General features: G+C 46.5%; 1 protein-coding gene across 2 annotated transcripts in view; it reads right to left on the reverse strand.

Moving 5' to 3' along the window:
• The window catches only part of EPPK1 (epiplakin 1), an 82,099-nt gene that overhangs the window by 38,647 nt on the left and 15,934 nt on the right, over positions 1-27,518 (reverse strand). Inside the window, exon 2 of one of the 2 annotated variants that reach the window (XM_077271551.1) lies at positions 19,499-19,566. The gene's annotated coding sequence lies outside the window, so the exon portion shown is untranslated. Of the gene's footprint in view, positions 1-19,498; positions 19,571-27,518 lie in introns of those variants that run through there. The other variant, XM_077271552.1, reaches the window with a different exon arrangement.

Below are 27,518 nucleotides of genomic sequence, written 5' to 3' on the forward strand. Positions count from 1 at the left end.
CTCCACCCACAGGGACTCTACATTTTCATTAGATTCACCTATATTATCACGCAGGATGGGTTTTAAGGTCGATTTTACATATAGACACCCCCCTCCCCCTCGCTTATCTGTATGGTCATTTCTGAACAGGCTATAGCCCTGCAAGTTAACAGCCCAGTCATGGCTCTCATCCAGCCACGTCTCAGATATCCCCACCATGTCATAATTATGCTCCAACACCATTAATTCTAATATGTCCATTTTGTTGGCGAGGCTTCTGGCATTAGTATACATGCACTTGATGTTACTCTCTGTACCTCTATTCTTTCTTAAATTACTAACTGTTCTAACCCCACCCCCCATGCCACCGCCACCCCCAACTTCCTTATTTGTGCCCAGGTCTCTATCTGCACTATCTTCCCCTCCTATAAAATGAATACCCTCCCCCCAATCCCTAGTTTAAACACTCCTCCAACCTTCTAACCATTTTCTCCCCCAGCACAGCTGCACCTTCCCCATTGAGGTGCAGCCCGTCCCTAGCGTAGAGCCTGTAGCCAACTGAGAAGTCGGCCCAGTTCTGCAGGAACCCAAACCCCTCCTAACTACACCAATTCTTGAGCCACTTATTAACCTCCCTAATCTCCCGTTGCCTCTCTGGCGTGGCACGTGGTACAGGCAGTATTTCGGAAAATACCACGTTGGAGGTCCTTGCTTTCAGCTTGCAGCCTAATTCCCTGAAATCATCTTTAACCCCTTTCTGACATCTGACGTACTATCCCGTCGAGGTGGGGTGGGCCCGTATGACCACCGACGGGATAGTACGTCATCACCGATCAGCGGCGCTCACGGGGGGAGCGCGGCCGATCGCGGCCGGGTGTCAGCTGCATATCGCAGCTGACATCCAGCACTATGTGCCAGGAGCGGTCACGGACCGCCTCCGGCACATTAACCCCCGGCACACCGCGATCAAACATGATCGCGGTGTACCGGCGGTATAGGGAAGCATCGCGCAGGGAGGGGGCTCCCTGCGGGCTTCCCTGAGACCCCCGGAGCAGCTCCGAGGGTCTCCTACCTCCCTCCTCGCCGCAGGTCCCGGATCCAAGATGGCCGCGGCATCCGGGTCCTGCAGGGAGGGAGGTGGCTTACCGAGTGCCTGCTCAGTGCAGACGCTGGTAAGCCTGCAGCCCTGCACAGCAGATCGCCGATCTGACAGAGTGCTGTGCACACTGCCAGATCAATGATCTGTGATGTCCCCCCCTGGGACAAAGTAAAAAAGTAAAAAAAAATTCCCCACATGTGTGTAAAAAAAAAATAAAAAAAATATCCTAAATAAAGAAAAAAATATATATATTATTCCCATAAATACATTTCTTTAGCTAAATAAAATAAAAAAAACAATAAAAGTACACATATTTAGTATCGCCGCGTCCGTAACGAAATAACACGCGATCAAAAAGACTGATATAAATAATCATGGTACCGCTGAAAACATCATCCTGTCCCGCAAAAAACGAGCCGCCATACAGCATCATCAGCAAAAAAATAAAAAAGTTATAGTCCTCAGAATAAAGCGATACCAAAATAATTATTTTTTCTATAAAATAGTTTTTATCGTATAAAAGCGCCAAAACATAAAAAAATGATATAAATGAGGTATCGCTGTAATCGTACTGACCCGACGAATAAAACTGCTTTATCCATTTTACCAAACGCGGAACGGTATAAACGCCTCCCCCAAAAGAAATTCATGAATAGCTGGTTTTTGATCACTCTGCCTCACAAAAATCGGAATAAAAAGCGATCAAAAAATGTCACGTGTCCGAAAATGTTACCAATAAAAACGTCAACTCGTCCTGCAAAAAACAAGATCTCACATGACTCTGGACTCAAATATGGAAAAATTATAGCTCTCAAAATGTGGTAACGCAAAAAATATTTTTTGCAATGAAAAGCGTCTTTCAGTGTGTGACAGCTGCCAATCATAAACATCCGCTAAATAACCCGCTATAAAAGTAAATCAAACCCCCCTTCATCACCCCCTTAGTTAGGGAAAAAAAAAAAAAAATGTATTTATTTCCATTTTCCCATTAGGGTTAGGGTTAGGTTTAGAGTTAGGGCTAGGGTTAGGGTTAGAGCTAGGGTTGGGGCTAGGGTTGGGGCTAGGGTTGGGGCTAGGGTTGGGGCTAGGGTTGGGGCTAGGGTTGGGGTTACGGCTAGTGTTACGGCTAGTGTTACGGCTAGTGTTACGGCTAGTGTTACGGCTAGTGTTAGGGCTAGTGTTAGGGCTAGGGTTAGGGTTAGGGCTAGGGTTAGGGCTAGGGTTGGGGCTAGGGTTGGGGCTACAGTTAGGGTTGGGGCTAAAGATAGGGTTAGGGTTTGGATTACATTTACGGTTGGGAATAGGGTTAGGTGTGTCTGGGTTAGAGGAGTGGTTAGGGTTACTGTTGGGATTAGGGTAAGGGGTGTGTTTGGATTAGGGTTTCAGTTATAATTGGGGGGTTTCCACTGTTTAGGCACATCAGGGGCTCTCCAAACGGGACATGGCATCCGATGAAAAAAGGAAAACAGTGCTCCTTCCCTTCAGAGCTCTCCCGTGTGCCCAAACAGGGGTTTACCCCAACATATGGGGTATCAGCGTACTCAGGACAAATTGGACATCATCTTTTGGGGTCCAATTTATCCTGCTACCCTTGGGAAAATACAAAACTGGGGGCCAAAAAATAAGTTTTGTGGGAAAAAAAAGATTTTTTATTTTCACGGCTCTGCGTTGTAAACTGTAGTGAAACACTTGGGGGTTCAAAGTTCTCACAACACATCTAGATAAGTTCCTTGGGGGGTCTAGTTTCCAATATGGGGTCACTTGTGGGGGTTTGTACTGTTTGGGTACATCAGGGGCTCTGCAAATGCAACGTGACGCCTGCAGACCAATCCATTTAAGTCTGCATTCCAAATGGCGCTCCTTCCCTTCCGAGCTCTGTCATGCGCCCAAACAGTGGTTCCCCCCCACATATGGGGTATCAGCGTACTCAGGACAAATTGGACAACAATGTTTGGGGTCCAATTTATCCTGATACCCTTGTGAAAATACAAAACTGGGGGCTAAAAATCATTTTTGTGAAAAAAAAAAGAATTTTTATTTTCACGGCTCTGCGTTATAAACTGTAGTGAAACACTTGGGGGTTCAAAGCTATCAAAACACATCTAGATAAGTTCCTTAGGGGGTCTACTTTCCAAAATGGTGTCACTTGTGGGGTTTTTTAATGTTTAGGCACATCAGGGGCTCTCCAAACGCAACATGGCATCCCATCTTAATTCCAGTCAATTTTGCATTGAAAAGTAAAATAGCGCTCCTTCCCTTCCGAGCTCTGCCCTGCGCCCAAACAGTGGTTTACCCCCACATATGGGGTATCGTCGTACTCAGGACAAATAGCACAACAACTTTTGTGGTCTAATTTCTTCTCTTACCCTTGGAGAAATAAAAAAATGGGGGCGAAAAGATCATTTTTGTGAAAAAATATGATTTTTTATTTTTACGGCTCTGCATTATAAACTTCTGTGAAGCACTTGTTGGGTCAAAGTGCTCAACACACATCTAGATAAGTTCCTTAAGGGGTCTACTTTCCAAAATGGTGTCACTTGTGGGGGGTTTCAATGTTTAGGCACATCAGGGGCTCTCCAAACGCAACATGGCGTCCCATCTCAATTCCAGTCAATTTTGCATTGAAAAGTCAAATGGCGCTCCTTCCCTTCCGAGCTCTGCCATGCGCCCAAACAATGGTTTACACCCACATATGGGGTATCAGCGTACTCAGGACAAATTGTACAACAAATTTTGGGGTCTATTTTCTCCTGTTACCCTTGGTAAAATAAAACAAATTGGAGCTGAAATAAATTTTGGGTGAAAAAAAGTTAAATGTTTATTTTTATTTAAACATTCCAAAAATTCCTGTGAAACACCTGAAGGGTTAATAAACTTCTTGAATGTGGTTTTGAGCACCTTGACGGTGCAGTTTTTAGAATGGTGTCACACTTGGGTATTTTCTATCATATAGACCCCTCAAAATGACTTCAAATGAGATGTGGTCCCTAACAAAAATGATGTTGTAAAAATGAGAAATTGCTGGTCAACTTTTAACCCTTATAACTCAGTCACAAAAAAAATTTTGGTTCCAAAATTGTGCTGATGTAAAGTAGACATGTGGGAAATGTTACTTATTAAGTATTTTGTGTGACATATGTCTGTGATTTAAGGGCATAAAAATTCAAAGTTGGAAAATTGTGAAATTTTCAAAATTTTCGCCAAATATTCGTTTTTTTCACAAATAAATGCAAGTTATATCGAAGAAATTTTACCACTATCATGAAGTACAATATGTCACGAGAAAACAATGTCAGAATCGCCAAGATCCGATGAAGCGTTCCAGAGTTATAACCTCATAAAGGGACAGTGGTCAGAATTGTAAATTTGGCCTGGTCATTAACGTGCAAACCACCCTTGGGGGTGAAGGGGTTAAGGACCTTCCACCTACCTCTAACTTTGTCATTTGTGCCAATGTGCACCATGACCGCTGGGTCCTCACCAGCCCCTCCCAGTAATCTGTCCACCCGATCAGCGATGTGTCGGACTCGAGCGCCAGGTAGGCAGCACACCGTCCGACGATCCCTGTCTTTGTGACAGATTGCCCTATCTGTTCCCCTAATAATTGAGTGTTAATCATTCATTTTTATTAAGAAAATGCAAAGTGAATGAATAAAAGTGAAATGTAAACCCCATCAATAATTGGTGATCACCCACACAAGTTCTTGTCGCTTGTACACATTAAGGGTTTTTGTAGGATTATATTAGGGTGCAGGGTCAGACTGGAGTACTGGACGATCCTCCGGTAGGCCCGGTTCCTCGGCGGCCCCTGAGCAGTACATAGAGGGGGCCCACTGGTTTCAACTGAATGTGCCTATGAGAACTCACATTCAGTTGAAATGTAGTGCAGTGCAGAAAGTCTGCACCGCAATAGTTAACATGGCCGCCGACCTATCAGAGGCTGGCGGCGCATGAACGTGACCTCAATGGGCACACTGACATCAGCTGCCGGCCATTTTAACATGACTGCACCAGATCTGAAGGGAGAGGACGCTGCACAGTGACGGGAGCGCAGAAAGAAAAGAAATTTTTTTTCTTCTGTGGATGCAGCATGATGTGGGGCGAGGACCAGGGACATGGGGGCCAGCACGAGAGACATAGGAGCCCAAAATAGGGGATATTATTAATTAAAGGGGCCAGGATCAGGGACTTAACTACTGTATGGAGGCCAAAACGAGGAACCTACCTTACTGCTTTATGGTGGTAAGTGAACAGACAATTACTGTAGGGGCAAATTAGGGGACATTATTACTGCTTCAATATAATTTACTTTTTGGAATACTGTTTTTCATGGGAGAAACAAAAGGGAGGTCCTTTTACTGTGAAGGGCGGCACTATGTTGCCTTTTTTTCTTCTGCATGGTGTAGAAAACAGGGAAAAAGTGGTGAATGTGTCTCTGGAAGTGATCAGCTATAGATAAATGTTATTTTCTGCAGAGATGAGTCCTGGCTGAAAGAAATGATGGCAGTCTGTGCTGGATGAAGAAAAGCAAAGATAAAGGACTTTAACTAGAGACATTACTGGTGAGTCAGTTTGTGTTACCTGTACACTTACACTATATACTGTATATTATGCAGAACTTCTGTGTATAATGTTACTGTCTGATCACTGTATAACCTATACATGATATACAGAGCTCCTGTGTATAATGTCACTGGTGATCCCTGTATTACCTCTACACTATACACTATATGCAGAGCTCCTATATATAATGTCACTGGTGATCCCTGTATTACCTGTACACCGACACTATATATAGAGCTCCTGTGTATAATGTCACTGGTGATCCCAGTATCACCTGTACACTGACACTATATATAGAGCTCCTGTGTGTAGTCACTGGTGATCCCAGTATTACCTGTACACCGACACTATATATAAAGCTCCTGTGTATAATGTCACTGGTGATCCCTGTATTACCTGTACACTGACACTATATATAAAGCTCCTGTGTATAATGTCACTGGTGATCCCTGTATTATCTGTACACTGACAGTATATACAGGGCTCCTGTGTATAATATCACTGGTTATCCCTGTATTACCTGTACACTGACACTATATACAGAGCTCCTGTGTATAATATCACTGGTGATCACTGTATTATCTGTACACTGACACTATATACAGAGCGCCTGGGTATAATGTCACTGGTGATCCCTGTATTACCTGTACACTATACACTATATATATAAAGCTCTTGTGTATAATGTCACCGGTAATCACTGTATTATCTGTACACTATATACATAGGTCCTGTGTATAATGTCACTGGTGATCACTGTATTACCTTTACACTATATACAGAGCTCCTGTGTATAATGTCACTGGTGATCACTGTATTATCTGTATACTAACACCATATACATAGGTCCTGTGTATAATGCCACTGGTGATCACTATATTACCTTTACACTATACACTATATACAGAGCTCCTGTGTATGTCACCAGTGTTCACTGTATTACCTTTACAGTATATACAGAGCTCCTGTGTATAATATCACTGGTGATCACTGTATTATCTGTACACTGATACTATATACAGAGCTCCTGGGTATAATGTCACTGGTGATCCCTGTATTACCTGTACACTGACACTATATATAGATCTCCTGTGTATAATGTCACTGGTGATCACTGTATTATCTGTATACTAACACCATATACATAGGTCCTGTGTATAATGCCACTGGTGATCACTATATTACCTTTACACTATACACTATATACAGAGCTCCTGTGTATGTCACCAGTGTTCACTGTATTACCTTTACAGTATATACAGAGCTCCTGTGTATATCACTGGTGATCACTGTATTATCTGTACACTGACACTATATACAGAGCTCCTGGGTATAATGTCACTGGTGATCCCTGTATTACCTGTACACTGACACTATATATAGATCTCCTGTGTATAATGTCACTGGTGATCACTGTATTACCTTTACACCATATACATAGGTCCTGTGTATAATGCCACTGGTGATCACTATATTACCTTTACACTATACACTATATACAGAGCTCCTGTGTATGTCACCAGTGTTCACTGTATTACCTTTACAGTATATACAGAGCTCCTGTGTATATCACTGGTGATCACTGTATTATCTGTACACTGACACTATATACAGAGCTCCTGGGTATAATGTCACTGGTGATCCCTGTATTACCTGTACACTGACACTATATATAGATCTCCTGTGTATAATGTCACTGGTGATCACTGTATTACCTTTACACCATATACATAGGTCCTGTGTATAATGTCACTGGTGATCACTATATTACCTTTACAGTATATACAGAGCTCCTGTGTATAATATCACTGGTGATCACTGTATTATCTGTACACTGACTCTATATACAGAGCTCCTGGGTATAATGTCACTGGTGATCCCTGTATTACCTGTACACTATACACTATATATATAAAGCTCTTGTGTATAATGTCACCGGTAATCACTGTATTATCTGTACACTATATACATAGGTCCTGTGTATAATGTCACTGGTGATCACTGTATTACCTTTACACTATATACAGAGCTCCTGTGTATAATGTCACTGGTGATCACTGTATTATCTGTATACTAACACCATATACATAGGTCCTGTGTATAATGCCACTGGTGATCACTATATTACCTTTACACTATACACTATATACAGAGCTCCTGTGTATGTCACCAGTGTTCACTGTATTACCTTTACAGTATATACAGAGCTCCTGTGTATATCACTGGTGATCACTGTATTATCTGTACACTGACACTATATACAGAGCTCCTGTGTATAATGTCACTGGTGATCACTGTATTATCTGTATACTAACACCATATACATTGGTCCTGTGTATAATGCCACTGGTGATCACTATATTACCTTTACACTATACATTATATACAGAGCTCCTGTGTATGTCACTGGTGATCACTATATTACCTTTACACTATACACTATATACAGAGCTCCTGTGTATGTCACCAGTGTTCACTGTATTACCTTTACAGTATATACAGAGCTCCTGTGTATATCACTGGTGATCACTGTATTATCTGTACACTGACACTATATACAGAGCTCCTGGGTATAATGTCACTGGTGATCCCTGTATTACCTGTACACTGACACTATATATAGATCTCCTGTGTATAATGTCACTGGTGATCACTGTATTACCTTTACACCATATACATAGGTCCTGTGTATAATGTCACTGGTGATCACTATATTACCTTTACAGTATATACAGAGCTCCTGTGTATAATATCACTGGTGATCACTGTATTATCTGTACACTGACACTATATACAGAGCTCCTGGGTATAATGTCACTGGTGATCCCTGTATTACCTGTACACTATACACTATATATATAAAGCTCTTGTGTATAATGTCACCGGTAATCACTGTATTATCTGTACACTATATACATAGGTCCTGTGTATAATGTCACTGGTGATCACTGTATTACCTTTACACTATATACAGAGCTCCTGTGTATAATGTCACTGGTGATCACTGTATTATCTGTATACTAACACCATATACATAGGTCCTGTGTATAATGCCACTGGTGATCACTATATTACCTTTACACTATACACTATATACAGAGCTCCTGTGTATGTCACCAGTGTTCACTGTATTACCTTTACAGTATATACAGAGCACCTGTGTATATCACTGGTGATCACTGTATTATCTGTACACTGACACTATATACAGAGCTCCTGTGTATAATGTCACTGGTGATCACTGTATTATCTGTATACTAACACCATATACATTGGTCCTGTGTATAATGCCACTGGTGATCACTATATTACCTTTACACTATACATTATATACAGAGCTCCTGTGTATGTCACTGGTGATCACTATATTACCTTTACACTATACACTATATACAGAGCTCCTGTGTATGTCACCAGTGTTCACTGTATTACCTTTACAGTATATACAGAGCTCCTGTGTATATCACTGGTGATCACTGTATTATCTGTACACTGACACTATATACAGAGCTCCTGGGTATAATGTCACTGGTGATCCCTGTATTACCTGTACACTGACACTATATATAGATCTCCTGTGTATAATGTCACTGGTGATCACTGTATTACCTTTACACCATATACATAGGTCCTGTGTATAATGTCACTGGTGATCACTGTATTACCTTTACAGTATATACAGAGCTCCTGTGTATAATATCACTGGTGGTCACTGGATTACCTGTACACTACACACTATATGCAGAGCTAATGTGTATGTCACTGGTAATCACTGTATTATCTGTATACTATATTCAGAGCTCCTGTGTATAATGTCACTAGTGATCACTGTGTGACCTGTACACTGACACTATATACAGAGCTCCTGTTTATAATGTCACTGGTGATCACTGTATTACCTGTACACTGACACTATATACAGAGCTCCTGTGTATAATGTCACCGGTAATCACCATATTACCTGTACACTATACACTATATACAGAGCTCCTGTGTATAATGTCACTGGTGATCACTGTATTACCTGTACACTATAGGCTATACACAGAGCTCCTGTGTATAATGTCACTGGTGTATGTTAAAAAACTCACTGCACACTCTGTATATAGTATAGAGTGTACAGGTAATACGGGGATCACCAGTGACATTATACACAGGAGCTCTGTATATAGTGTCAGTGTACAGGTAATACAGTGATCACCAGTGACATTATACACAGGAGTTCTGTATATAGTGTCAGTGTACAGGTAATACAGGGATCACCAGTGACATTATACACATGAGCTCTGTATATAGCGTACAGGTAATACAGGGATCACCAGTGACATTATACACAGGAGCTCTGTATATAGTGTCAGTGTACAGGTAATACAGTGATCACCAGTGACATTATACACAGGAGTTCTGTATATAGTGTCAGTGTACAGGTAATACAGGGATCACCAGTGATATTATACACAGGAGTTCTGTATATAGTGTCAGTGTACAGGTAATACAGGGATCACCAGTGACATTATACACATGAGCTCTGTATATAGCGTACAGGTAATACAGGGCTCACCAGTGACATTATACACAGGAGCACTGTATATAGTGTCAGTGTACAGGTAATACAGTGATCACCAGTGACATTATACACAGGAGTTCTGTATATAGTGTACAGGTAATAAAGGGATCACCAGTGACATTATACACAGGAGTTCTGTATATAGTGTCAGTGTACAGGTAATACAGGGATCACCAGTGATATTATACAGACTATATTGCTGACTGTCTCCAGTTATTATACAAACTATATTGCAGACTGTCAGCAATACAGTCTGTATAATAACCGGAGACAGACAGCAATATAATCTGTATAATAACCAGAGACAGTCAGGAATACAGTCTCTATAATAACTGGTTAGGGGTGAGAGAGGAGACAGTCAGAAATGTTTTGTTATTACAGGCACGAGGTGTGAATGAGAACAATGTCAGGAGCGTCATCCCTGGCTGACAGGCCTCGCCCCGCTCAGCTATGCCAACAGTTTCCTCACAGGTCGGTGCTGAGAACGAGCCGAGACCTGTAAGACCACAGCCCTGAGCGTAACATACGGGGGCACCAGATGACCCCCAATAACCCACTGAGGAGACTTCTCTCTATATATGGCACCTGCATATACTGTAGTGGAGCATGAGCAGTACAGGAGAGGGCACATATATCGATGCTCCGGAGCGGACATCGCACCGACGCTGGTGGAAAGGTCAGGAGCATGACAAGTGGATCCAGCTCCTGCTTCTCCAAGAAGATGGAAGACAGCGGCCACCAGAGAAATGGCGCCATCATGACACGTGGCCCCGCTGATGGCACATTGTACCTGCAGAGCAGACTCCATAGCAGAAGTCGCTGTTCAGACATATACACTGACAGGCAGTGCTCAGTACGTGAACCCCCAACGCATGGAGGTCGGCAAAGACTCCCAGATAAGACAAGACAGTCTCTAAATATTACCGCCATACAATCCCAATATCACAGCTTATGACTGATAATTCCGCCATACAGTCCCCCGATATCACAGCTATGGAATGACTGACAGCAATATGCTGATAATTCCGCCACAGTCCCCTGATATCACAGCTATGTAATGACTGATAATACCGCCATACAGTCCCCCGATATCACAGCTATGTAATGACTAATAATACTGCCAGTCCCCTGATATCACAGCTATGTAATGACTGATAATACCGCCATACAGTCCCCCGATATCACAGCTATGCAATGACTAATAATACTGCCAGTCCCCTGATATCACAGCTATGTAATGACTGATAATACCGCCATACAGTCCCCCGATATCACAGCTATGCAATGACTGATAATACCACCATACAGTCCCGATATTACAGCTATGCAATGACTGATAATACCACCATACAGTCCCCCGATATCACAGCTAAGTAATCACTGACAGCAATATGCTGATAATTCCGCCATACAGTCCCGATATCACAGCTATGTAATGACTGATACCTCCAAACAGTCCCCTGATATCACAGCTATGTAATGACTGATAATACCGCCATACAGTCCCCCGATGTCACAGCTATGTAATGACTGATAATACCACCATACAGTCCCGATATTACAGCTATGCAATGACTGATAATACCGCCATACAGTCCCCTGATATCACAGCTATATGACTGTTAATACCGCCACACAGTCCCCTGATATCACAGCTATGTAATGACTGATAATACCGCCATACAGTCCCCCGATATCACAGCTATGCAATGACTGATAATTCCGCTATACAGTCCCCCGATATCACAGCTTAGACTGATAATTCCGCTATACAGTCCCCTGATATCACAGCTATGTAATGACTGATAATACCGCCATACAGTCCCCCGATATCACAGCTATGTAATGACTGATAATACCACCATACAGTCCCCCGATATCACAGCTATGCAATGACTGATAATTCCGCTATACAGTCCCCCGATATCACAGCTTAGACTGATAATTCCGCTATACAGTCCCCTGATATCACAGCTATGTAATGACTGATAATACCGCCATACAGTCCCCCGATATCACAGCTATGTAATGACTGATAATACCGCCATACAGTCCCCCGATATCACAGCTATGCAATGACTGATAATTCCGCTATACAGTCCCCCGATATCACAGCTTAGACTGATAATTCCGCTATACAGTCCCCTGATATCACAGCTATGTAATGACTGATAATACCGCCATACAGTCCCCCGATATCACAGCTATGCAATGACTGATAATACCACCATACAGTCCCGATATTACAGCTATGCAATGACTGATAATACCGCCATACAGTCCCCTGATATCACAGCTTAGACTGATAATTCCGCTATACAGTCCCCTGATATCACAGCCATATGACTGTTAATACCGCCATACAGTCCCCTGATATCACAGCTTAGACTGATAATTCCGCTATACAGTCCCCTGATATCACAGCCATATGACTGTTAATACCGCCATACAGTCCCCTGATATCACAGCTTAGACTGATAATTCCGCTATACAGTCCCCTGATATCACAGCTATGTAATGACTGATAATGCCACCATACGGCCCCCTGATATCACAGCTATGCAATGACTGATAATACCGCCATACAGTCCCCTGATATCACAGCTATGTAATGACTGATAATACCACCATACAGTCCCCCGATATCACAGCTATGCAATGACTGATAATACCACCATACAGTCCCGATATTACAGCTATGCAATGACAGATAATACCGCCATACAGTCCCCTGATATCACAGCTATATGACTGTTAATACCGCCATACAGTCCCCTGATATCACAGCTATATGACTGTTAATACCGCCATACAGTCCCCTGATATCACAGCTATATGACTGTTAATACCGCCATACAGTCCCCTGATATCACAGCTTAGACTGATAATTCCGCTATACAGTCCCCTGATATCACAGCTATGTAATGACTGATAATGCCGCCATACAGCCCCCTGATATCACAGCTATGCAATGACTGATAATACCGCCATACAGTCCCCTGATATCACAGCTATGTAATGACTGATAATACCGCCATATAGTCCCCTGATATCACAGCTATGCAATGACTGATAATACCGCCATACAGTCCCCTGATATCACAGCTATGTAATGACTGATAATACCGCCATATAGTCCCCCGATATCACAGCTATGTAATGACTGATAATACCGCCATACAGTCCCCTGATATCACAGCTATGTAATGACTGATAATACCGCCATACAGTCCCCTGATATCACAGCTATGCAATGACTGATAATACCGCCATACAGTCCCCTGATATCACAGCTATGTAATGACTGATAATACCGCCATATAGTCCCCCGATATCACAGCTATGTAATGACTGATAATACCGCCATACAGTCCCCTGATATCACAGCTATGTAATGACTGATAATACCGCCATACAGTCCCCTGATATCACAGCTATGTAATGACTGATAATACCACCATACAGTCCCCCGATATCACAGCTATGTAATGACTGATAATACCGCCATACAGTCCCCCGATATCACAGCTATGCAATGACTGATAATTCCGCTATACAGTCCCCCGATATCACAGCTTAGACTGATAATTCCGCTATACAGTCCCCTGATATCACAGCTATGTAATGACTGATAATACCGCCATACAGTCCCCCGATATCACAGCTATGCAATGACTGATAATACCACCATACAGTCCCGATATTACAGCTATGCAATGACTGATAATACCGCCATACAGTCCCCTGATATCACAGCTTAGACTGATAATTCCGCTATACAGTCCCCTGATATCACAGCCATATGACTGTTAATACCGCCATACAGTCCCCTGATATCACAGCTTAGACTGATAATTCCGCTATACAGTCCCCTGATATCACAGCCATATGACTGTTAATACCGCCATACAGTCCCCTGATATCACAGCTTAGACTGATAATTCCGCTATACAGTCCCCTGATATCACAGCTATGTAATGACTGATAATGCCACCATACGGCCCCCTGATATCACAGCTATGCAATGACTGATAATACCGCCATACAGTCCCCTGATATCACAGCTATGTAATGACTGATAATACCACCATACAGTCCCCCGATATCACAGCTATGCAATGACTGATAATACCACCATACAGTCCCGATATTACAGCTATGCAATGACAGATAATACCGCCATACAGTCCCCTGATATCACAGCTATATGACTGTTAATACCGCCATACAGTCCCCTGATATCACAGCTATATGACTGTTAATACCGCCATACAGTCCCCTGATATCACAGCTATATGACTGTTAATACCGCCATACAGTCCCCTGATATCACAGCTTAGACTGATAATTCCGCTATACAGTCCCCTGATATCACAGCTATGTAATGACTGATAATGCCGCCATACAGCCCCCTGATATCACAGCTATGTAATGACTGATAATACCGCCATATAGTCCCCTGATATCACAGCTATGCAATGACTGATAATACCGCCATACAGTCCCCTGATATCACAGCTATGTAATGACTGATAATACCGCCATATAGTCCCCCGATATCACAGCTATGTAATGACTGATAATACCGCCATACAGTCCCCTGATATCACAGCTATGTAATGACTGATAATACCGCCATACAGTCCCCTGATATCACAGCTATGCAATGACTGATAATACCGCCATACAGTCCCCTGATATCACAGCTATGTAATGACTGATAATACCGCCATATAGTCCCCCGATATCACAGCTATGTAATGACTGATAATACCGCCATACAGTCCCCTGATATCACAGCTATGCAATGACTGATAATACCGCCATACAGTCCCCTGATATCACAGCTATGTAATGACTGATAATACCGCCATACAGTCCCCTGATATCACAGCTATGTAATGACTGATAATACCACCATACAGTCCCCCGATATCACAGCTATGTAATGACTGATAATACCGCCATATAGTCCCCCGATATCACAGCTATGTAATGACTGATAATACCGCCATATAGTCCCCTGATATCACAGCTATGCAATGACTGATAATACCGCCATACAGTCCCCTGATATCACAGCTATGTAATGACTGATAATACCGCCATATAGTCCCCCGATATCACAGCTATGTAATGACTGATAATACCGCCATACAGTCCCCTGATATCACAGCTATGTAATGACTGATAATACCGCCATACAGTCCCCTGATATCACAGCTATATGATGACTGATAATACCGCCATACAGTCCTCTGATATCACAGCTATGTAATGACTGATAATACCGCCATACAGTCCCCGATATCTCAGCTGGTCTGCAGCAGATTCCTCGCCCGCTCCTCCCGTCACTCCCTGCATTCTCGGCACATTCCTCTCATTGTCAGCATCTCCCAGATCTCAGTTAGTCGGTGACTACTCCGGGCCCCGCAGCGCTGGGATGGGGGCCAGGATTTTGGAGCCTTGACCTTTGCTCAGGACGGTGTTGATCAGTCCGTGTGGAATTTAGAGTGAAATGGCAAAATGGCAAAACCGCGTGTGAGAAGGTTAACGTCTGAGATCAGATGGGGGCGACACGGGGGTCCGGTCATTCCTAACACCACCACCTCCAACATCTGACAGGGAAACTCCCAACCTGCGCAGCCTGGATACAGAGCAGTGCGTCATACGCAGCTGCCATCTGCGGTATGAACGACGTTCAGTATAAAGCCGGGGTCACACTGGCGTCTACACGATGGGGGGGGCGCTATGTAACGTTATCGGACCACTGCTATCCTCTGGGGCAGATCTGCCATTATTATCTCATGCCGATTGGGCAGCGTATCTGGCACAGCGTGCACCCACACGAGTCTGTGGGCTAATCATTGGACTGCACTCGGATGTCATCAGAGCGCAGTCCAATATACGGGCGAGGCAGGCCATGGAGGAGATGGAGAGATTAGTCTCTCCGCACCGGTGATTCGATTGTCACCTGCTAGAGGAGCGGAGAACAGAGCACGGCCAGCCGGACCACGCCGCAGCAGAGCACGGCCGGCCTGGATCACACCGCAGCACTGCACGGCTGGCCTGGATCGCACCGCAGCAGAGCACGGCCGGCATCACACCGCAGCAGAGAACGGCCGGCCTGGATCACACCGCAGCAGAGCACGGCCGGCCTGGATCACACCGCAGCAGAGCACGGCCGGCCTGGATCACACCGCAGCAGAGCACGGCCGGCCTGGATCACACAGCAGCAGAGTACAGCCGGCCTGGATCACACCGCAGCAGAGCACGGCCAGCCTGGATCACACCGCAGAAGAGCACGGCCGGCCTGGATCACACCGCAGAAGAGCACGGACGCCACAATCACACCGAAGCAGAGCACGGACGCCACAATCACACCGAAGCAGAGCACGGACGCCACGATCACACCACAGCAGAGCACGGCCAGCCGGATCACACCGAAGCAGAGCACGGACGCCACTATCACGCCAAAGCAGAGCACGGCCAGCCGGATCACACCGCAGCAGTGCACGGACGCCACTATCACGCCAAAGCAGAGCACGGCTGGCCGGATCACACCGCAGCAGAGCACGGCCGGCCTGGATCACACCGCAGCAGAGCACGGACGCCACTATCAAGCCAAATCAAGAGCACGGCCAGCCGGATCACACTGTAGCAGAGCACGGACGCCACTATCACGCCAAAGCAGAGCACGGCTGGCCGGATCACACCGCAGCAGAGCACGGCCGGCCTGGATCACACCGCAGCAGAGCACGGACGCCACTATCAAGCCAAAGCAGAGCACGGCCAGCCGGATCACACCGCAGCAGAGCACGGCTGGCCAGATCACACCGCAGCAGAGCACGGCTGGCCAGATCACACCGCAGCAGAGCACGGCTAGCCAGATCACACTGCAGCAGAGCACGGCTGGCCCGGATCACACTGCAGCAGAGTACGGATGCCCCGATCACACTGCAGCAGACAATGGACGCCACTATCACGCCGAAGCAGAGCATGGAAACCCCTAAGTAGAGCACGGACACCCTGATCACGCCAAAGCAGAGCACAGCCAGCCCAGATCACACCACAGCAGAGCACGGATGCCCCAATCACGCCAAAGCAGAGCACGGACACCCCGATCACGCCGCAGCAGAGCCGGAGCCGAGGGTCGTCAGCAGATCACATCCGATGCTGTGCGCTAGTGTGACCCCGACCAATCAGTAAAAGAATCCCGTCCTCACCTGACAATCGGAGAGACCATGAAGTCCTGATTCACGCAGTGCGGCCCTCCCCCCTAAACCAGTCATGCTCCCATACAGACGGGCGCCTCTTTCTCAGCGGGACTTCACACGCCATATTTACACAATGACGACGTTCTATGAAATGCCGCGACTTTCTCCAGGTAGAACTGGTTCTGACACATTGGGGACATTTTTGGGGCTATTTCCACAACATTATACAGAGAAGGATCCTGAGAATAGATCTGTGGATGGTGGAAGCGATCGATGAGAGATCCGGGATCACCGCAACCTACTGTATATCCCTGATTATACGGTGACAGAGCTGCGCTCACTATTCTGCTGGTGCAGTCACTGTGTACATACATTACTGATCCTGAGTTACATCCTGTATTATACTCCAGAGCTGCACTCACTATTCTGCTGGTGCAGTCACTGTGTACATACATTACTGATCCTGAGTTACATCCTGTATTATACTCCAGAGCTGCGCTCACTATTCTGCTGGTGCAGTCACTGTGTACATACATTACATTACTGATCCTGAGTTACAGCCTGTATTATACTCCAGAGCTGCACTCACTATTCTGCTGGTGCAGTCACTGTGTACATACATTACATTACTGATCCTGAGTTACATCCTGTATTATACTCCAGAGCTGCACTCACTATTCTGCTGGTGCAGTCACTGTGTACATACATTACATTACTGATCCTGAGTTACCTCCTGTATTATACTCCAGAGCTGCACTCACTATTCTGCTGGTGCAGTCACTGTGTACATACATTACATTACATTACTGATCCTGAGTTACATCCTGTATTATACCCCAGAGCTGCACTCACTATTCTGCTGGTGCAGTCACTGTGTACATACATTACATTACATTACTGATCCTGAGTTACATCCTGTATTATACCCCAGAGCTGCACTCACTATTCTGCTGGTGCAGTCACTGTGTACATACATTACATTACTGATCCTGAGTTACATCCTGTATTATACCCCAGAGCTGCACTCACTATTCTGCTGGTGCAGTCACTGTGTACATACATTACATTACTGATCCTGAGTTACATCCTGTATTATACTCCAGAGCTGCACTCACTATTCTGCTGGTGCAGTCACTGTGTACATACATTACATTACTGATCCTGAGTTACCTCCTGTATTATACCCCAGAGCTGCACTCACTATTCTGCTGGTGCAGTCACTGTGTACATACCTTACATTACTGATCCTGAGTTACCTCCTGTATTATACCCCAGAGCTGCACTCACTATTCTGCTGGTGCAGTCACTGTGTACATACATTACTGATCCTGAGTTACATCCTGTATTATACCCCAGAGCTGCACTCACTATTCTGCTGGTGCAGTCACTGTGTACATACATTACATTACTGATCCTGAGTTACCTCCTGTATTATACCCCAGAGCTGCACTCACTATTCTGCTGGTGCAGTCACTGTGTACATACATTACTGATCCTGAGTTACATCCTGTATTATACCCCAGAGCTGCACTCACTATTCTGCTGGTGCAGTCACTGTGTACATACATTACATTACTGATCCTGAGTTACCTCCTGTATTATACTCCAGAGCTGCACTCACTATTCTGCTGGTGCAGTCACTGTACATACATTACATTACTGATCCTGAGTTACCTCCTGTATTATACTCCAGAGCTGCACTCACTATTCTGCTGGTGCAGTCACTATGTACATACATTACATTACTGATCCTGAGTTACATCCTGTATTATACCCCAGAGCTGCACTCACTATTCTGCTGGTGCAGTCACTGTGTACATACATTACATTACTGATCCTGAGTTACCTCCTGTATTATACCCCAGAGCTGCACTCACTATTCTGCTAGGAGGATTCTTACTTTGAGTATAATGTGTCTTGTAATCTTCTATTACACCTTTGCGTTTCCACTTTTAGCACAGCTGAAGGTTTGCTGCATTGTTTCAGTACTTACAGCAGCAGAACAAATGTCTCCTCTGTACCGATACATTGTAACAAAGCATCAGCTGTGGGCACCGGTCATCAGCAGATTACCTGTATCAGGCGGGATCCCTGGGCCTCAGTTCAGGTGTCCGTGCGCTGCGGAGACAGGGTGTGAAGACCTGCGAGAGAGAGAGATAGAAACAGGTCAGAACCGGGGTCTGCTGGAGTCATCCGAGACCTGAGCATTGGCGGGGGGGTTCGAGGGCGTCCCCGGTAATTGGGACCGCTGTAGGGGGGCAAGGGCGTCCCTGGTTTTGGGACAGCTGTGGGGGGGGGTGGAGCGTGGAGCTATGGGGGGGGGGGAGCGAGGGCGTCCCCGGTATATGGGACCGCTGTGGGGGACGAGGGTATCCCTGGTTTTGGGCCTGCTGTGGGGGGGGGGGGGTATCCCTGGTTTCGGGCCTGCTGTGGGGGCGAGGGCATCCCCGGTAATTGGGACCGCTGTGGGGGGCAAGGGTGTCCCCAGTAATTGGGACCACTGTGTGGGGAGAGGGTGTCCCCGGTAATTGGGACCGCTGTGTGGGGAGAGGGTGTCCCCGGTAATTGGGACCGCTGTGTGGGGAGAGGGTGTCCCCGGTAATTGGGACCACTGTGTGGGGAGAGGGTGTCCCCGGTAATTGGGACCACTGTGTGGGGAGAGGGTGTCCCCAGTAATTGGGACCGCTGTGTGGGGAGAGGGTGTCCCCGGTAATTGGGACCGCTGTGTGTGGAGAGGGTGTCCCCGGTAATTGGGACCACTGTGTGTGGAGAGGGTGTCCCCAGTAATTGGGACCGCTGTGTGTGGAGAGGGTGTCCCCAGTAATTGGGACCGCTGTGTGTGGAGAGGGTGTCCCCAGTAATTGGGACCGCTGTGTGTGGAGAGGGTGTCCCCGGTAATTGGGACCGCTGTGTGTGGAGAGGGTGTCCCCGGTAATTGGGACCGCTGTGTGGGGAGAGGGTGTCCCCGGTAATTGGGACCGCTGTGTGTGGAGAGGGTGTCCCCGGTAATTGGGACCGCTGTGTGGGGAGAGGGTGTCCCCGGTAATTGGGACCGCTGTGTGGGGGGAGAGGGTGTCCCCGGTAATTGGGACCGCTGTGTGGGGAGAGGGTGTCCCCAGTAATTGGGACCGCTGTGTGTGGAGAGGGTGTCCCCGGTAATTGGGACCGCTGTGTGGGGGGAGAGGGTGTCCCCGGTAATTGGGACCGCTGTGTGGGGGGAGAGGGTGTCCCCGGTAATTGGGACCGCTGTGTGGGGAGAGGGTGTCCCCGGTAATTGGGACCGCTGTGTGTGGAGAGGGTGTCCCCAGTAATTGGGACCGCTGTGTGTGGAGAGGGTGTCCCCAGTAATTGGGACCGCTGTGTGTGGAGAGGGTGTCCCCGGTAATTGGGACCGCTGTGTGGGGGGAGAGGGTGTCCCCGGTAATTGGGACCGCTGTGTGGGGGGAGAGGGTGTCCCCGGTAATTGGGACCGCTGTGTGGGGAGAGGGTGTCCCCGGTAATTGGGACCATTGTTATTACATCCCTCGGCTGATGACAACATCACTGTTCCCGTACGGTCGATGATGTCACCGTCGGGTTGGGTGTGACACCAGCGATACCACAGGTGGTGGCAGCGTTCTACAAATCGCCACAGACATTCCTGGAGTGCCGCTTGGTTGCTATGGGTTACGACCCCTCTGTGGTGGTGGCCTTGGCGGCAGATCTGGCTGCAATTTGTTATTGCGGTGTGCAGGTAAACAACGGGAACAAACGTGGTGACTCAGGATGAGGCCGGGCGCGGCCAGGAGGGCGAGAGAACCGCCGCTGACACCCGCTCTCCCTACTACTGTGTCTGACGGATCCAGATACACCACGCCAAGGCTCCCAGGCGCGGCCCCCCATACCATAGATATGACATCACTCCGGTGGTCACGTGTAGTCTGCTCGCTCAGAGAACATTAGTCACCTGTGAATGACATCACCTGACAGCACAGCTTCTGCTCCAGTCACATCCAGAGCTGCGCTCACAATTCTACCGAACATGTCTGTGCTGCACCTGGGGCCGATGCTGTCAGTGCTGTGCATGATCACAGAAGAGAGTACACACCGCCATTACTACAGTATATCACAGAAGAGAGCGCACCGCCATTACTACATCTACAGTATATCACAGAAGAGAGCGCACCGCCATTACTACAGTATATCACAGAAGAGAGCACACCCCGCCATTACTACAGTATATCACAGAAGAGAGCACACCCCGCCATTACTACATCTACAGTATATCACAGAAGAGGGCGCACCCCGCCATTACTACACCTAAAGTACAGTGCATGATCACAGAAGAGAGTACACACCGCCATTACTACAGTATATCACAGAAGAGAGCGCACCGCCATTACTACACCTACAGTATATCACAGAAGAGAGCGCACCCCGCCATTACTACAGTATATCACAGAAGAGAGCGCACCCCCGCCATTACTACACCTACAGTATATCACAGAAGAGAGCGCACCCCGCCATTACTACATCTACAGTATATCACAGAAGAGAGTACACCCCGCCATTACTACATCTACAGTATATCACAGAAGAGAGTACACCCCCGCCATTACTACAGTATATCACAGAAGAGAGCGCACCCCGCCATTACTACACCTACAGTATATCACAGAAGAGAGCACACCCCGCCATTACAACACCTACAGTATATCACAGAAGAGAGCGCACCCCGCCATTACTACAGTATATCACAGAAGAGAGCGCACCCCCGCCATTACTACATCTACAGTATATCACAGAAGAGAGTACACCCCGCCATTACTACAGTATATCACAGAAGAGAGCGCACCCCCGCCATTACTACATCTACAGTATATCACAGAAGAGAGCGCACCCCGCCATTACTACATCTACAGTATATCACAGAAGAGAGTACACCCCCGCCATTACTACATCTACAGTATATCACAGAAGAGAGCGCACCCCGCCATTACTACATCTACAGTATATCACAGAAGAGAGCACACCCCGCCATTACTACATCTACAGTATATCACAGAAGAGAGCGCACCCCGCCATTACTACATCTACAGTATATCACAGAAGAGAGTACACCCCGCCATTACTACATCTACAGTATATCACAGAAGAGAGCGCACCCCGCCATTACTACAGTATATCACAGAAGAGAGCGCACCCCGCCATTACTACACCTACAGTATATCACAGAAGAGAGCACACCCCGCCATTACAACACCTACAGTATATCACAGAAGAGAGCGCACCCCGCCATTACTACAGTATATCACAGAAGAGAGCGCACCCCCGCCATTACTACATCTACAGTATATCACAGAAGAGAGCGCACCCCCCCCATTACTACATCTACAGTATATCACAGAAGAGAGCGCACCCCGCCATTACTACAGTATATCACAGAAGAGAGCGCACCCCGCCATTACTACAGTATATCACAGAAGAGAGCGCACCCCGCCATTACTACAGTATATCACAGAAGAGAGCGCACCCCCGCCATTACTACATCTACAGTATATCACAGAAGAGAGCGCACCCCGCCATTACTACAGTATATCACAGAAGAGAGTGCACCCCCGCCATTACTACATCTACAGTATATCACAGAAGAGAGCGCACCCCCGCCATTACTACATCTACAGTATATCACAGAAGAGAGCGCACCCCGCCATTACTACATCTACAGTATATCACAGAAGAGAGCGCACCCCGCGATTACTACAGTATATCAGAGGAGAGCGCACCCCGCCATTACTACATCTACAGTATATCACAGAAGAGAGCACACCCTGCCATTACTACATCTACAGTATATCACAGAAGAGAGCGCACCCCGCCATTACTACAGTATATCACAGAAGAGAGCGCACCCCGCCATTACTACATCTACAGTATATCACAGAAGAGAGTACACCCCGCCATTACTACACCTACAGTATATCACAGAAGAGAGCGCACCCCGCCATTACTACATCTACAGTATATCACAGAAGAGAGCGCACCCCCCCATTACTACATCTACAGTATATCACAGAAGAGAGCGCACCCCCGCCATTACTACATCTACAGTATATCACAAAAGAGAGCGCACCCCGCCATTACTACATCTACAGTATATCACAGAAGAGAGCGCACCCCGCCATTACTACATCTACAGTATATCACAGAAGAGAGCGCACCCCGCCATTACTACATCTACAGTATATCACAGAAGAGAGCGCACCCCCGCCATTACTACATCTACAGTATATCACAGAAGAGAGCGCACCCCGCCATTACTACATCTACAGTATATCACAGAAGAGAGCGCACCCCGCCATTACTACAGTATATCACAGAAGAGAGCGCACCCCGCCATTACTACATCTACAGTATATCACAGAAGAGAGCGCACCCCGCCATTACTACATCTACAGTATATCACAGAAGAGAGCGCACCCCGCCATTACTACATCTACAGTATATCACAGAAGAGAGCGCACCCCCGCCATTACTACATCTACAGTATATCACAGAAGAGAGCGCACCCCGCCATTACTACAGTATATCACAGAAGAGAGCGCACCCCGCCATTACTACATCTACAGTATATCACAGAAGAGAGCGCACCCCCGCCATTACTACATCTACAGTATATCACAGAAGAGAGCGCACCCCCGCCATTACTACATCTACAGTATATCACAGAAGAGAGCACACCCCGCCATTACTACATCTACAGTATATCACAGAAGAGAGCGCACCCCCCATTACTACATCTACAGTATATCACAGAAGAGAGCACACCCCGCCATTACTACATCTACAGTATATCACAGAAGAGAGCGCACCCCCGCCATTACTACATCTACAGTATATCACAGAGGAGAGCGCACCCCCGCCATTACTACATCTACAGTATATCACAGAGGAGAGCGCACCCCCGCCATTACTACATCTACAGTATATCACAGAAGAGAGCGCACCCCGCCATTACTACATCTACAGTATATCACAGAAGAGAGCGCACCCCGCCATTACTACATCTACAGTATATCACAGAAGAGAGCGCACCCCGCCATTACTACATCTACAGTATATCACAGAAGAGAGCACACCCCCCCATTACTACAGTATATCACAGAAGAGAGCGCACCCCCCCATTACTACATCTACAGTATATCACAGAAGAGAGCGCACCCCGCCATTACTACATCTACAGTATATCACAGAGGAGAGCACCCCGCCATTACTACATCTACAGTATATCACAGAGGAGAGCGCACCCCGCCATTACTACAGTATATCACAGAAGAGAGCGCACCCCGCCATTACTACAGTATATCACAGAAGAGAGCGCACCCCGCCATTACTACATCTACAGTATATCACAGAAGAGAGCGCACCCCGCCATTACTACATCTACAGTATATCACAGAAGAGAGTACACCCCGCCATTACTACATCTACAGTATATCACAGAGGAGAGCGCACCCCGCCATTACTACAGTATATCACAGAAGAGAGCGCACCCCGCCATTACTACAGTATATCACAGAAGAGAGCGCACCCCGCCATTACTACATCTACAGTATATCACAGAAGAGAGCGCACCCCGCCATTACTACATCTACAGTATATCACAGAAGAGAGTACACCCCGCCATTACTACACCTACAGTATATCACAGAAGAGAGCGCACCCAGCCATTACTACAGTATATCACAGAAGAGAGTGCACCCCGCCATTACTACATCTACAGTATATCACAGAGGAGAGCACACCCCGCCATTACTACACCTACAGTATATCACAGAAGAGAGCGCACCCCGCCATTACTACAGTATATCACAGAAGAGAGCGCACCCCGCCATTACTACATCTACAGTATATCACAGAAGAGAGCGCACCCCCACCATTACTACAGTATATCACAGAAGAGAGCACACCCCGCCATTACTACAGTATATCACAGAAGAGAGCACACCCCGCCATTACTACATCTACAGTATATCACAGAAGAGAGCACACCCCGCCATTACTACATCTACAGTATATCACAGAAGAGAGCGCACCCCGCCATTACTACATCTACAGTATATCACAGAAGAGAGCGCACCCCGCCATTACTACAGTATATCACAGAAGAGAGCGCACCCCCGCCATTACTACATCTACAGTATATCACAGAAGAGAGCGCACCCCGCCATTACTACAGTATATCACAGAGGAGAGCGCACCCCGCCATTACTACATCTACAGTATATCACAGAAGAGAGCGCACCCCCACCATTACTACAGTATATCACAGAAGAGAGCACACCCCGCCATTACTACATCTACAGTATATCACAGAAGAGAGCGCACCCCCACCATTACTACAGTATATCACAGAAGAGAGCACACCCCGCCATTACTACAGTATATCACAGAAGAGAGCACACCCCGCCATTACTAGATCTACAGTATATCACAGAAGAGAGCGCACCCCCGCCATTACTACACCTACAGTATATCACAGAAGAGAGCGCACCCCCGCCATTACTACATCTACAGTTTATCACAGAAGAGAGCGCACCCCGCCATTACTACATCTACAGTATATCACAGAAGAGAGCGCACCCCCGCCATTACTACATCTACAGTATATCACAGAAGAGAGCGCACCCCGCCATTACTACATCTACAGTATATCACAGAAGAGAGCGCACCCCGCCATTACTACATCTACAGTATATCACAGAAGAGAGCGCACCCCGCCATTACTACATCTACAGTATATCACAGAAGAGAGCGCACCCCCCATTACTACATCTACAGTATATCACAGAAGAGAGCGCACCCCGCCATTACTACATCTACAGTATATCACAGAAGAGAGCGCACCCCGCCATTACTACAGTATATCACAGAAGAGAGCGCACCCCGCGATTACTACATCTACAGTATATCACAGAAGAGAGCGCACCCTGCCATTACTACATCTACAGTATATCACAGAAGAGAGCGCACCCCCGCCATTACTACATCTACAGTACATCACAGAAGAGAGCGCACCCCGCCATTACTACATCTACAGTATATCACAGAAGAGAGTGCACCCCGCCATTACTACATCTACAGTATATCACAGAGGAGAGCGCACCCCGCCATTACTACAGTATATCACAGAAGAGAGCGCACCCCGCCATTACTACAGTATATCACAGAAGAGAGCGCACCCCGCCATTACTACATCTACAGTATATCACAGAAGAGAGCGCACCTCGCCATTACTACATCTACAGTATATCACAGAAGAGAGCGCACCCCGCCATTACTACAGTATATCACAGAAGAGAGCACACCCCCGCCATTACTACATCTACAGTATATCACAGAAGAGAGCGCACCCCCGCCATTACTACATCTACAGTATATCACAGAAGAGAGCACACCTCGCCATTACTACATCTACAGTATATCACAGAAGAGAGCGCACCCCGCCATTACTACATCTACAGTATATCACAGAGGAGAGCACACCCCGCCATTACTACAGTATATCACAGAAGAGAGCACACCCCCGCCATTACTACATCTACAGTATATCACAGAAGAGAGCGCACCCCCGCCATTACTACATCTACAGTATATCACAGAAGAGAGCACACCTCGCCATTACTACATCTACAGTATATCACAGAAGAGAGCGCACCCCGCCATTACTACATCTACAGTATATCACAGAAGAGAGCGCACCCCGCCATTACTACATCTACAGTATATCACAGAAGAGAGCGCACCCCGCCATTACTACATCTACAGTATATCACAGAAGAGAGCACACCCCGCCATTACTACATCTACAGTATATCACAGAAGAGAGCGCACCTCGCCATTACTACACCTACAGTATATCACAGAGGAGAGCGCACCCCGCCATTACTACACCTACAGTATATCACAGAGGAGAGCACCCCGCCATTACTACATCTACAGTATATCACAGAAGAGAGCACACCCCGCCATTACTACATCTACAGTATATCACAGAAGAGAGCGCACCTCGCTATTACTACAGTATATCACAGAAGAGAGCGCACCCCGCCAT

This window comes from Ranitomeya variabilis, chromosome 6 (assembly GCF_051348905.1).
Source record: "Ranitomeya variabilis isolate aRanVar5 chromosome 6, aRanVar5.hap1, whole genome shotgun sequence".
Taxonomy (NCBI): domain Eukaryota; kingdom Metazoa; phylum Chordata; class Amphibia; order Anura; family Dendrobatidae; genus Ranitomeya; species Ranitomeya variabilis.